This window comes from Peromyscus californicus, unplaced genomic scaffold (assembly GCF_007827085.1).
Source record: "Peromyscus californicus insignis strain IS unplaced genomic scaffold, ASM782708v3 Scaffold_13__1_contigs__length_99412109, whole genome shotgun sequence".
NCBI lineage: Eukaryota > Metazoa > Chordata > Mammalia > Rodentia > Cricetidae > Peromyscus > Peromyscus californicus.
The window spans coordinates 40,210,307-40,222,981 of record NW_026294424.1 but is presented as its reverse complement, the minus strand read 5'-3'; the positions used below and the strand labels follow the sequence as shown (position 1 = coordinate 40,222,981).

At 42.4% G+C, this 12,675-nt stretch overlaps 1 long non-coding RNA gene across 1 annotated transcript in view; it reads left to right on the top strand.

Moving 5' to 3' along the window:
- Nucleotides 1-12,675, top strand: part of LOC128108392 (uncharacterized) — a 194,852-nt gene that overhangs the window by 91,253 nt on the left and 90,924 nt on the right. The window contains exon 2 of the long non-coding RNA XR_008217456.1: nt 9,863-9,953. This is a non-coding gene — a long non-coding RNA (uncharacterized LOC128108392). The remainder of the gene's footprint in view (nt 1-9,862; nt 9,954-12,675) is intronic.

Below are 12,675 nucleotides of genomic sequence, written 5' to 3'. Positions count from 1 at the left end.
GCGGCTGGAGTATGCCGAGGTGATAGTCACTGTGAAGAATGGCGGATATATGGGGCGGGCAGAGGTTATCTACTAAGAAAAACTTTCAGCAAAGGCTTCTGGGAAGTAAAGGTGCCATGGAGATGTGGGGAGGATCTTCTCGGGAAGAGAATAAACACAAAGCATGAAGCATATGTGACAAGCATGTCTGAGGAGCAGCAGAGAACCACTGTGGCTGGAGTCAGGGGACCGCGTGAGGAATGCTAGGTAGGAGCTGAGGAGCCGATGCTGATGGTGGCAATGTCATGCTGGCCTTTTCACCAGAGTAAGGAGTTGAATTAATAGCCGCTTTCCCTTCTAGTCATAGTCCCCTGTAAGGAACACAGATGCACGCACACACACCGGCTACTGGCCTATGAGGCCAGGCACTCAGGCCTCATTATAGTAAGTAAATATATAGTGGAGTATGGGAGAGAGAGAGAGAGGCAGAATGATTCATGTCCTGTGGAGAGAGGCAGATCTGAAGAGGGGAAGATGGTGAGGAATGGGCTGATGTGGGAGGCCTGCTTGTCATCGGGGACTACAGTGAACTCCAGACCTGCGTTGCTGCTGAGGGCCATATCTGGGTCCATGGCCCTGCCTCATTTGGGGTCTGTGTTGATGTGCATGGCCCATGTCATCATCAAAGGCCACATGGATGCCGGGATTCTGGGCTGCCACCTGTAGCCATGTTGGGAACCAAGGGACCTGCTGCAGCTGGAGCCATGCCAATCTAGGTGGCCTGCACTGCCACCAGCAGCCATGGTGTCATCCTGGCCCAAGCTGCAGCCTAGGGCCATGTCTGGGTCTGTGGCCCTACTGCAGCCAGGGTCTGCATCCATGTCCATGGCTCTGGTTACCACCGAAGGCAGTGCAGATGCTGGGGGTCTGGGCCAACACCTGAGGCCATGTTGGTACCTGAGGGTCATGCTGCTGCCAGGACTATACAGATCAGGATGGCCTGCACTGCCACCTCAGGGCCCAGCTGTGGCCAGGGACTATGTCTGGATCCTTGACCCTACTGCAGCCAGGGTCTGTGTTGATGTCTGTGGCTCCAGTTACTACAGAAGGCAGAGCAGATGCTGGGGGTGAGGGTGGGGGTAGAGTGGGGGATGAGGTGGGGAATGGGGGCACCTGACCAACTCAGCTACCCCCCCCCAGGCACACAACCAGCTTTGAGTTGGCACTCCCCAACATCTACCATGTTTATGACCTGCAGGAGTGAATAAAGGGACTGACCTTGAGAAACCATAGCCACAGGATCCCCATGACTCAGGGCAACAGCAGGATATCTGAGAGGAGTTTCTGTGAGGGTCCAGTATTGATGGTGTTCTAGAAGCCAGAGGCCTTGAATCAGACCAGCAGCATATTGCACAATGAACATTTGCAAGTAAAGCTGTTTGGACAGAAGGGTCTATATACTTATACACACAGCAGCTCCCAAAGCCACTAAGATGAATGAAGAGGTGGAGGAGTGGGAAAGACAGAGGAGCAAAGTGTTTTTTGTTTGTTTTCTAATTAATATTCTTATTTGTATTTTTAATTTATTTCTTAGTTTTATTGTTTCGTTTTTAGTTTTCCTTGGGGAAGTGACAAGGTAAAGGGTAGATATGGAGGGACTGAGAAGTAAGTGGGACTGGGAACATGATGAGAAAATTCCAAAGAATCAATACAAAATGACCTTAAAAAATAAAATAAAATAAATCTTAAAAAGTAAAAAATAAAATAAAGTGGAGAATTGATTGAGAAATATTCTTGGTGTCAATCTCAGGCCTCCATAGGTATGTGTCCATGCACACAGATATACATACACATGAACGCACATATACAGACACATGAAAAATACATTAAGAAATAGGTGTACATGGATACATTATGCATGTCCATATATATTTTATACTGAGTTAGGCAGAGAACAGGGTTTATTTTAATGGATCGGCTAATTATGAGATTATTGAATTAAACAAACAAACAAACAAAAAATGTAAGACAGCCCAGCAGATTTGAAGCAGGCATGATTTGATGTTAGGCCTGATGGAGAATTTTTCTTTTCTTGTAAACCTTAATTTTGTGCTCTTAAAATACTTATTTAATTGGAGCAGGCTCACCTATTACCAAGGCTAACTTTTACTGAAAGTCAGTTGACCTCAGAAGCTAACCACATCCCAAGTACTTTTGAGCCAAAAATCCAGGTTAGTGCTTAGGCAAATCACTAGATGCGTGGGTGTCTCTGGAACCTATTATTGAAATACTTCAGTGATTTTTATAGGCCTTAGCAATGCATGCTAGAAATTTTAGAGAGTGAATTTTTGTACCAATTTTTCTGATTGTTATTCATATACATGTGTGGACTGACTAAGGATCCAAGCTTTCACTTGCTGGTCCATGCTTGGATTAGGAATCTCACTGTAGTGCTTGGCTTTAAGGAAGATGTGTCATAAGCGAACCACATGGTTCTGTGTTTGTTATGGTGTAAAGAACAAATTCATTAACAAGAGTCCTATGTAGTTTTTTGGATAAATAATTGTCTCTCAGCTCAAGAAAGACCTCGTGCCTATCTGTAAATTGTCACTGACTGAGAGGGAGGTAGCTAGAGAGCAAGTCTGCAAATCATGGGCATTTGTGAGTGCTACCATTTGTTTTCTGACTCCTGCCAGGCAGGACTGTAATAACACACATGGGTCCTTCTTTTTCTACAAACGAGGCTTATGTTTGACAACAGCAAGTTAGCTCAGACTTTAAAAGTTGACAGGTCTCAAATTTTTCCCGACCAGTTCAGCTGAAGGACACAGTTTCTCCCATTAGCAACAGACATCAGTTATTTACAGAGGTGATGAGGGAAATATCACAAGGGAACCTCAGTGTAGTGGGTGAGGTGAGTTATGTAAATTACACAGTGTGGCGGTTCTCCTCTGTCCCCTCAATGTTATAGTTCCATTGAGAGTCAAACTTCCAAGCTCCAGAATTGTGCTTAATAAGCTGTTATAAATATTATAGATGCTCAGTGTATGCTTCCCAAGTGGAATTGAATGTGCTAAGAATGCTATTTCAGCTTGGACAGACAGCCAACTGAGTGTTAAGATGCCTTCCCGTGTTGCTTTGACCTGAACTGTATGTAGGGCTGACATACAGAACTTGTTTTTGGTACCCTTGAGTGAAGTAGTAGTTTTTAGAAGAACATAACTTATTCAGGGATGCAGTGATGCTGCCTGGCAAATCACAAGTCCTCTCTGACAAGCATAAATAAGGCACATTTGGCTCATGGGTTTCCAGGGTTCTTACAATCTTGGATAGTTTGCTGAATGCCACTGCAGATATTGGCTGGGATAGACCCAAATTGTGCAGTTGGATGACTGTTGGCTGATTTGGGGTGGCCTCATCTAGGATGAGGAAGGCAACTCAGCTTACCTTACATCTCCTCCTTCAGTGAGTTAGCCTGACAGTTGCCCAAGTTCAAGAACAGATGGAAACGCCAGGCCTCTTAAGATTTGAGCTAGAAACTGAGGCAAGGTCATTTCTGTAGCCATAAGGTCAGTAGCTCACAAATGTTACAAAGCCATTCCATAATTCAGTGTGTGAACAGGAGTGAGAACTGTAAAGTCACATAGCAAAAGGAATGATTACACCGAGGGGTGAGAACAGGAGCCGTTACTACAGTCAGGCCACCAACACTACAGATTTCCTGTTTCCAGTCTACCTACATCAGCTGGCAACCATCCTTAGTATTAAGCCAGAAGCATAATTACCGGAGCCATTTTATCTCTATTTAAGACCTCTGGTTTTTCATTAGGTGCCATTCCAGCTGGAAATGTCCCTAAGACAGCTATATTTTGAGGGTGTTAGGCACAACAGAAGTCCTCAAACTTCCCTCCTCTCTTCTATTTTCTTTGGTGTGATAATTTATTCTTTGTGTCTTACTAACATCACATTTTGATTGGTAGGATCATTAAATTGGTCATCTTTGCCATTGCCTGGCACATTGTAACTGCTCAATAAAAGTACCTGTCAGCATTAAAATGCAGATATTCAGAATAAGGTATTGGAACAGAGTCAAAGTTTCTTGGTTAGAAAAGTACAAGAAGGGTCTCACAAGTCCATGTGACCCATTAAGTGTAGTCTCCCAGGACAGGGTCATAAAATGCCAGGAAAGATGACCTGTCCTGAGAGTAGCCTGTTGGGATCACCAATGCCCCTGGATTCTTTGTTTGTGAACTCCATGCTTGTGCATTCCTGTTTCATTTAACTTCTGAACCTTCATAAAATTAGTCCACTGTTAATTTGTTATGAAAAAGAGAAGCAGGAAGCAGGTAAGCCAATCAAGAGCCCCTCATTTTTCACGGCTGTTGGGAGTCAATTTATCAGTGCCCATGTACATCATTAATGGTCTCATGCAGCTTATGGCAGCTGGTTCGTGACAGCCAAAAACCAACCTTACTAAGTTAAATTTTGGAGGCTTGCCACAGAGGCTAGTTAAACCTGTCACTAACTCCTTATTTAATATTTTAATAGGCGCTCTTGGCATGGGAGCGAGTTGCCTGGACTCACTCTCCCCTCCATACGGAGGGAGGAAGTTCAGCAATGTCACTGCACATTTCCTCATCTTGTCTCAAACACTCGAAGAACGCGGGCTTGAAAAGGTCAAATCAACACAGAAGAGAAGTTTATGCAAAACCTCAAATAAAATCACGATGAAAGTGCATAGACAATGTTTAGCACTGGCAGCTCATAAAACCACGTTGTTAACTTGTTGGCATATCAACAAATCCTCTTCCCAGGACTTTCTCAAGAGTACAGGATGAGAAACAACAATGGAGGGTGCTGTTGCAGTCATCCCACAGTTTGTCTGTGTGGCAAGACTGATGTGGCCTCCTTCAAAGGAATGAAGAGAATGTTGATGTGTTCAGCCTAGCTTCTATATGTAACTCTTATCAGTGATTTCTAGTTGTTCAATAACACAAGAAAAAATTGAGGTTCAATGCAGGGAAGGATCACACCAAGGTCCCTTGGCTGGACATAGCAGACCAAGATGCTGAACTCAAGTATCTAATTCTGAGATGTCTTTTCTCCACTGGGCAGAAGAATAAGAGGCCCATTACACTCATTTTAACAGCAGATGGTACCCATAGCACATTCCTCTGTGATAGCCTGGTGCCATATAAGAGAGGTTAGAGTAAATGTTAAGAAAAGTCTCCCTGTTGTCACATCTTCTGCTACTTGAGAGGAAATTATATTGAGAGGTGGAAATAAACTAGATGGGTATATGCTTCCATTCTTCCCAAGTGCTCTATGAAGAATTCCTTGTACTGGGTGTGGTGACCCAGGTTTTTAAACACTGCACTCAGAGGCTGAGGCAGGTGGATCTCTATGGATTCCTGGTCAGCTTTGTCTACTTAGTGAGCCCCAGTCTAGCCAAAACTACATAGGGAGACCCTATCTTCAGAAGAAAAGAAGAGGAAGAGGAAGAAGAAGAACAGCGATAACAGTAACAATAAGGCCTCATCAAGCACTTTGTAGGTACTCTTTTGAGGGGGTTCTATTTCACTTTGCAATGTCTTTTAGGGGGAATTAAAGGCATCCTCATTAGTACATATTTTGAAATTGAGCTGCAGAGATGTCTAGGAACTCACTCAAGAGTGAAGGCCCGGGAAGCAACTATTCTGGCCCTGGACTTGATCCTATCTGACCTTCTAACTAACCCTTGCTGTTTGGGTTGTTTTCACTCCCCACTTTTTCTTCTGAGACTGGGTGAGAACCTTGATTTGCCAATTTGCCTAAGAAAAGAGACCAAAACTCATCAAAGAGTCAGTCTCTGGTTACGTACAAATTTCCTGACACTTCAGATTTGTCATAAAGAGTTCAGTTCATTTAGATGGGGCTTCAAAAGTTCAGTTTGGGATGCGGACAAGGAGGAAGCTTAATGAAGACCATTCATGACCTGGGTCACAGTCTTCTAAAAACAGAAGTCTTTTTTTTTTTTTTTTTTTTTTGGTTTTTCGAGACAGAGTTTCTCTGTGTAGCTTTGTGTCTTTCCTGGAACTCACTTGGTAGCCCAGGCTGGCCACGAACTCACAGAGATCCACCTGGCTCTGCCTCCTGAGTGCTGGGATTAAAGGCGTGCGCCACCACTGCCTGGCAAAACAGAAGTCTTGACAGGCCATGCTCTAAGTTTCCAAACACAGGGAAGGGTGCAAAAGGTGAGGCTACATGAGATTTCACATCAGCATCCTAATCCCCTCTTTTAGACAGAAGCATGTTGGAAGTTTTCAAGGTAGCATAAATGCTTTAAGAATAGCAGAGACCATGTGGCCCTGGGCAGCTTTATGGGTTGAGATGATGAGTCCATTTGGAATAGATCAGCTAGCAATCAAAGCCACTAGAGCCTTATCTTAGAAATGCTGAGTCATCGGGGTGATTTGAAAGAAAATGGCCCCCAAAGGGAGTGGCAATATTAGGTGTGGCCTTGTTGGAGTCAGTGTGACCTTATTGGAGGAAGTATGTCACTGTGGAGACAGGCTTTGAGGTCTCATCTATGCTCAAGCCATGCCCAATGACAGAGACCACTTCCTGTTGCTATCTCTCTAGTACTCTGTCTGCCTGCACATCTCCATGTCCTACTATGAAGATAATGGACTGAACCTCTGAACTGTAAGCCACTCAATTCAATGTTTGCCTTTATAAGAGTTGCTAGGGTCATGGTGTCTCTTCACAGCAAAAGAAACCCTAACTAAAACTGTCATCAAAAGGACAAATATGGAATATATTTATTAGCTTACATGTGGATGTCAGCTGGTAAGTTTTTCATAAACATGCTATATGTGGTTGTTAGCTGTTACGTCTTTAATAAACAGGCTATAATCCATATAACCACAGAGGTTAAATATAGGGTAAAGGACTAGGGGGCATGGATGGATCTCCTTATGAAGGGGAAATAGAATAGATAGTTGTGGCTGGATGGAAGGTGGGGAGTACTGGAATTGGAGGATCAAATGGGGATGGAGAGGGAAGAGGGGGTCATGGAGGAAATAGAGAGAGAGACTGCTAAAACTAAGGGCTATTTGTGGGGTCATATAAAAAACTAATATACTAGAAGCTTCTTAAAATATATACATATATGAAAAAAATCTCAATAGAATCACCAAATAATGGGGGAGACAAGCCCCAGTTAAACATCTCTTGCCACCAAATGAAACCTCCAGTTCTGAGAATGGGTTACATCTAATTGATTATTGGTTAAAGGGGTCCCATGAAAACTTCCAGACCACTCGGGCTATTGCCAAACCTATTTTTTGTTCTGTACAAACTGATGATAAGGCCTTGTTGCTGAAGACAACACCTATAAAATTTATTGAACATGGAGAAGTCAAGCTGGTGCCTACCTAGTGCCTTCATCCCTATTGACTAGTGTTCATGGTATGGAAGATACTCTGCACACTACCAAAGGAGAAAGATTAAAACCAACCCAGCTATAAACCCTCTAATCTATGATAGTGACCTGTTTGCAAAAAACACTGGGGCAATAGTGGCACAAAGCTTGTGGGAGTGACTAACCCACACCTGCTTGGATTTACAGCGCACTCCATGAGCTAGAACCCATCCCTAAAACTGTTCAGAAGTCCAAGAACCTGTCACTAGACAGACCATGGAACTAGGATGTCTTAGAGTTTCTATTGCTGTGAAGAGACACCATGACCATGGCAACTCTTATAAAGGAAGGCATATAATTGGGGCTTGCTTACAGGTTCAGAGGTTTAGTCCATTGTCATCATGGTGGGAAGCATGGTGGCATGCGAGCAGACATAGTGTTGGAGAGGGAGCTGGGAGTTCTATACCTGGATCAGAAGGCAAAAATAAGAGAGAATGACTCGGCCTGGTTTGAGCACTCAAAACCTCAAAGCCCACTCCCAGTGGCACACTTTCTTCAACAAGCCACACGTACACAAACAAAACCACATCTCCTAAATGTGTCACTCTCTATGAGCCTATGGGGGCCATTTTTATTCAAACTACCACATAGGGTAAAACCAAATACTACTGTTCTGCTAAAGGAACATGACAGTAAAATGACTCTTAACAGCATTCTGCTATACCTATAGATGAGCATCTTGCTCGGTCATCATTAAAGAATCTTCTTCCTGTAAATGGGAAGAAATACAGAAACACACAGGGGGATGATGTACAGAAAGTGAGAGACATTGGAACACTTAGTTGTAAGTGAGATGTCTCCATCAACCTAGTCCCCTTAGAGTTCAGGGAACTCTGTAGAAGAGGAGACAGAAAGACTATAACAGCCAGAGTAGATAGAGGCCACAAAGGAAGCAAGGCCTTCTAAACACAGCAGGACTCATGCACATATGGACTCACTGAGACTGTGGCAGCATGTGCAGGGCTTGCAGGGTCTTCGCCAGATGGGGTCCCAGCACTGAAAGGCGAGGTGGACACAAGGCCCCATCCCAAACCCAGAAGTTATCTTCAATTGATAACCACTCACAAAGGAAAAAAATTATTTGCTTCAACTGTCTTACTGAGTATATGAACCACTCTTAAGGGTAGGCCCCATACCTAGCTGGAAATGACCAACACAAAATGAACCCAATGGCATTTTTCCCTAACCTTACAAGTCTTTTGTGTATGTTCTGGCTTCTGATTTTGGTGTTTTTATGTGATTTCTGTGTGTGCATTTGTGTGCCTCTGCATCTATATGTGTTTTTTGTGCTTTTTCTTTAGCTCTTTTTCTTCTTGGTTTTTGTTTTGTTTTTTAATTTGTTTGTTTTGTCTGCTTTAATTTTGTCTTATTATTATTTTGTAGGTACCTATTTGTTTTCTAATGAGAGAGAAAGAAAGGGTGTAGATTTAGCTGGCAGGAGAGGTAGGGAGTACCAGGGAGGAATTGGGAGAGGGGAAACGTGAAACCATAATCAGAATATATTATATAAATTTTTTTTCTTTGTGTAATTCTGGATGTTCTGCAACTCGCTCTGTAGACCAGGCCGGCCTTAAACTCAGAGATCTGCCTGCTTCTGCTTCACGAGTATAAGAGTACTGGGATTAAAAGCATGTGCCACCACCACCCAGGTGACAAAATATCTATTTTTAATAAAAGAAATAGAAAAAAAGGAAATGCTAGGACAGTTGTCAGATGGTCCCACCTAGCAGGAGAGAGTTAGAGATATGTTGTGAGGATGCTAGTCAACATCGTGGCATCTTAATCAGGGCTCTGGTCTCAGTGTGAACTTCCATAACTCTGGACCACTTCAGGAGTCTCTGTGAATTAGGAAAAAGGTAGCCTTCCTGGATAGGCTTTCTCTTGCCTTCTTCAAGGACAATAGGCTCTTAGGCTGTGTCAACTCCCACTGAAAATGGCACTTTTTCCCTGGACTCCCTCCCTAAGGCAGTCAGTCATGTATTGTCAGTCCACAAAAACCTACCTTGAACTACTATGTCAGTGTATGTAGAAAAGCATCCTCGATAAGGGGAGGAAATGCAAGCAAAGTACTTTCATGTTATTGGCATCATAATAACAGTAGTAAAATATTCATAAGGCTCAGAAGAGGAAACTTAAACCAATTATAATATACTAGTAATACTATAATGTAATATATATTATAATATATCACATATGTTATATATTATAATATATACAGCCAGGCACATAAAAAGTGCAAGATTGAGGCTTGCCAAATGGGTGACCCCCATGGTGGGTTAGTGCCACAGGAACCCCAACACTGAGATAGTGTTTTGTTGAATGTTCATAACCACATGGGGTTCAGTCTGAAGGATGGAAGGAAGAGTTATACTTCTGTAATTGTTCATTGCTCTCTCCATCACTTTTTTATTTGCTTTACAGTTTGGTGAACCTGTGGCCACTTACACGTCTACTGATCATATTCAATATCATTTAATAAGACTCTCCTTCAGGCTTCTTTCCCAGGAGACAAGTAAGTAAAGAGCAGTGTATGTGTGTGTGTGTGTAAAGAAGCATCACTTAGGAGAAAAACTTGCATCTTTAAGTGTGAACACGATAAAAGAATGCTTGCTCCTCAGGTGTTTGCTAGCTAAACGTTTAATGTCAGTTTATGAGTATGAGCTTTCAGTGATGTCTTTTTGTTGTATCATGAGCCTACCATGAGGTACAGACATCCTTGGGTTTTTTTTACATGCTTTACATGTTCTGCCTCTGCACCCAGAGAGATCTGCCAGACTCCCCCTGCAAATTTGCCATAGTCTTTACCTACAACATTATAAATAGTTCCCAAACTCATCTATTGCCACCAAACCATAGCTTTTCTAAGCCACCTTCCAAACCACTAGGAGGAAATTTATCTGATTTACTTTTGTCTTTATTTTGAGCCAGTGTTTCACTCTGTAGCTCAGGCTAGCCTGGAACTGTACAACCTAGGTGGCCTGCATCAGTCTCATTATGGGCATGAACTACCCATTCAAAGGAATGCTCTCAAATTAAAATTATATCATACTATTATTGAACATATCCCCAGGGTTGTAGAAGGTCCAACATACTCTTTACTAAATACTTGGAGATCCTGACATGGATTGTCTTACTTCCCAGCCTCATCAGCATCTGCTTTCCCTTTCAGACTACATCAAGCCCCGTGAATGGCCTGTATTCTTGTATATTATTTCTGATTTCTAGGACATGCCCATTCAAACAAAATTCTCTGGGACCCATTTCTCACAGATGCCCAAATGTTCAGGACTCAGGGGTAACAACACCATCTTATCTAGTAGAGGGCTTCTGTTCCATTCTTTGCTGTGTTTTACATTTTCCAAATCAAAGTCTAACGAATATGTATAGGTCTTCTGTTTTGTGCCAGTGCCCTGATGGATACATGGCCCCTGTCCTTTTCATTTTAGGATCTCATAAATCCTGACTATCAGGCACTTTACTCTGGAGAAACTAAAAGCTCGGGCTCTGGGATCAGATTGAACTGGTTTACAATTATGCCTCTCTGGGACTATGATTCCAACCCTTCAACATACAAGGGAATAATGGTAGTGTTTACCCACAGATTTCTTTATTTATTATTGTTTGAGAATTTCATACATGTGTATAATGTGTTTTGATCAAATTCATCCCTCATCTCCTCCCCTCCAATTCTTTCCCTCTCACCCCACCACTGTTCATTCCCAATTTCATATGTTCGGGTTTTAGACTCACTGGGTCCACATAGTACCACCAACATATGTATAGGTATAGGGAAAAAGGGCTTCTCTAGTGAGGATGGAGAGATACACTAATTTATGAGTACAAATACAAGTACCTAGTGGACAGTTTAATTCTATTTCATGTAGTAAAATAACAACAATAGGTTCTTCACTAGGGCCTATAACATAAGCAGCCCCAGGTTCTTAGCCTCATTAACAATGACAAGCATAAATTCCATTTTCTGGAATGGTCCTTAAATTCAATGGGACAGTAGTTGGTTATTCCCGTAACATTCATGCCACTATTGCACCCATGAGCATGTCTTCCCAGGCCACTTGCTATTCCCCACAGATTTCTGAAGACTAGTAGGAAGGTGGACACAAAATGCTAATCACTTGGCATTGGTGTAGTAAATATTTAGCTTGCTTTGTAAATTGTAGGAGGTTCCTGGATCACACCTGACAGTGTGTTATGCTAACGATGTGGTTTCCATTGGACCCACCAGTGTATGTGGGGTCAGTCTGATGACCACAGAGGGAGCTATATAGAGATTGAGGCTAACCACAGCATGGTCAACCATGAATTTCCAAGTAAGAGTGCCCTAATAAACTGGAATAGGACATCAGGTGAGCTTTCCAGGTTACTGTAAGACTCATATATATGTATGTATGTATGTATGTATGTATGTATGTATTACTGCATGAACCCACTCAGGGTAACACATTCTAAGGACAAGAGAATCTTCATGTTTAGAACCCTCCTAGATTGTGCTCTTGGCAAGAGATGCCCCTGCTGATTTAATGTGTCCTGACCCTATTAAATAAAAACCTTTCAAGTGAATACAGAATCCTTCGATCAAAGTAGCAAAGCTGGGGGTTATTAGGGAAGTTCTCCATTCTTGCCGTTAGTGTTAGCAGTCAGATAGACATCACAGTGACTGGCTAGAACTTCGTGAGCATGGAGACCTGAAATGTTACAGACTCAGAGCCACATCATCACTGGTGCTCTTTGGTTCCCTTGGTAGCTACTCATGCTCTACCTCTTTGTCTGACCTTCATATCCTTCCAACAATTCGGTAAAAACGTTGGAAGGTGTTAATGTATCAGACAGACTTCCACCAGCTCCAGAATTCAGAGTGTTATTAGATGGGCTGGAGAGACGGCTCAGTTGTTAAAGGCTAGGCTCACAACCAAAATATGAGTGCTATCTGACAATGTCTCAAACATTGTGGAGCTTTCTCCACTTTACCATAGCTCTGCTGTTTGATGTTTTTACCCATACCTTTGAAAGAAATGCTTTAATGTACAACATTCTTGTGTCCCGTGATTACAGATGTTCATGTGACATTTCTATGTTAGAACATGTTATTCAAAGTGACCTGAATTCATGTTTCCATACTATGGTTTGTCATATTTGGCTCAGAATAAATGATCTCATTCCCCCTCTTTTTTTTTTTTTTTTTTTTTTTTTTTTTTTTGGTTTTACGAAACAGGGTT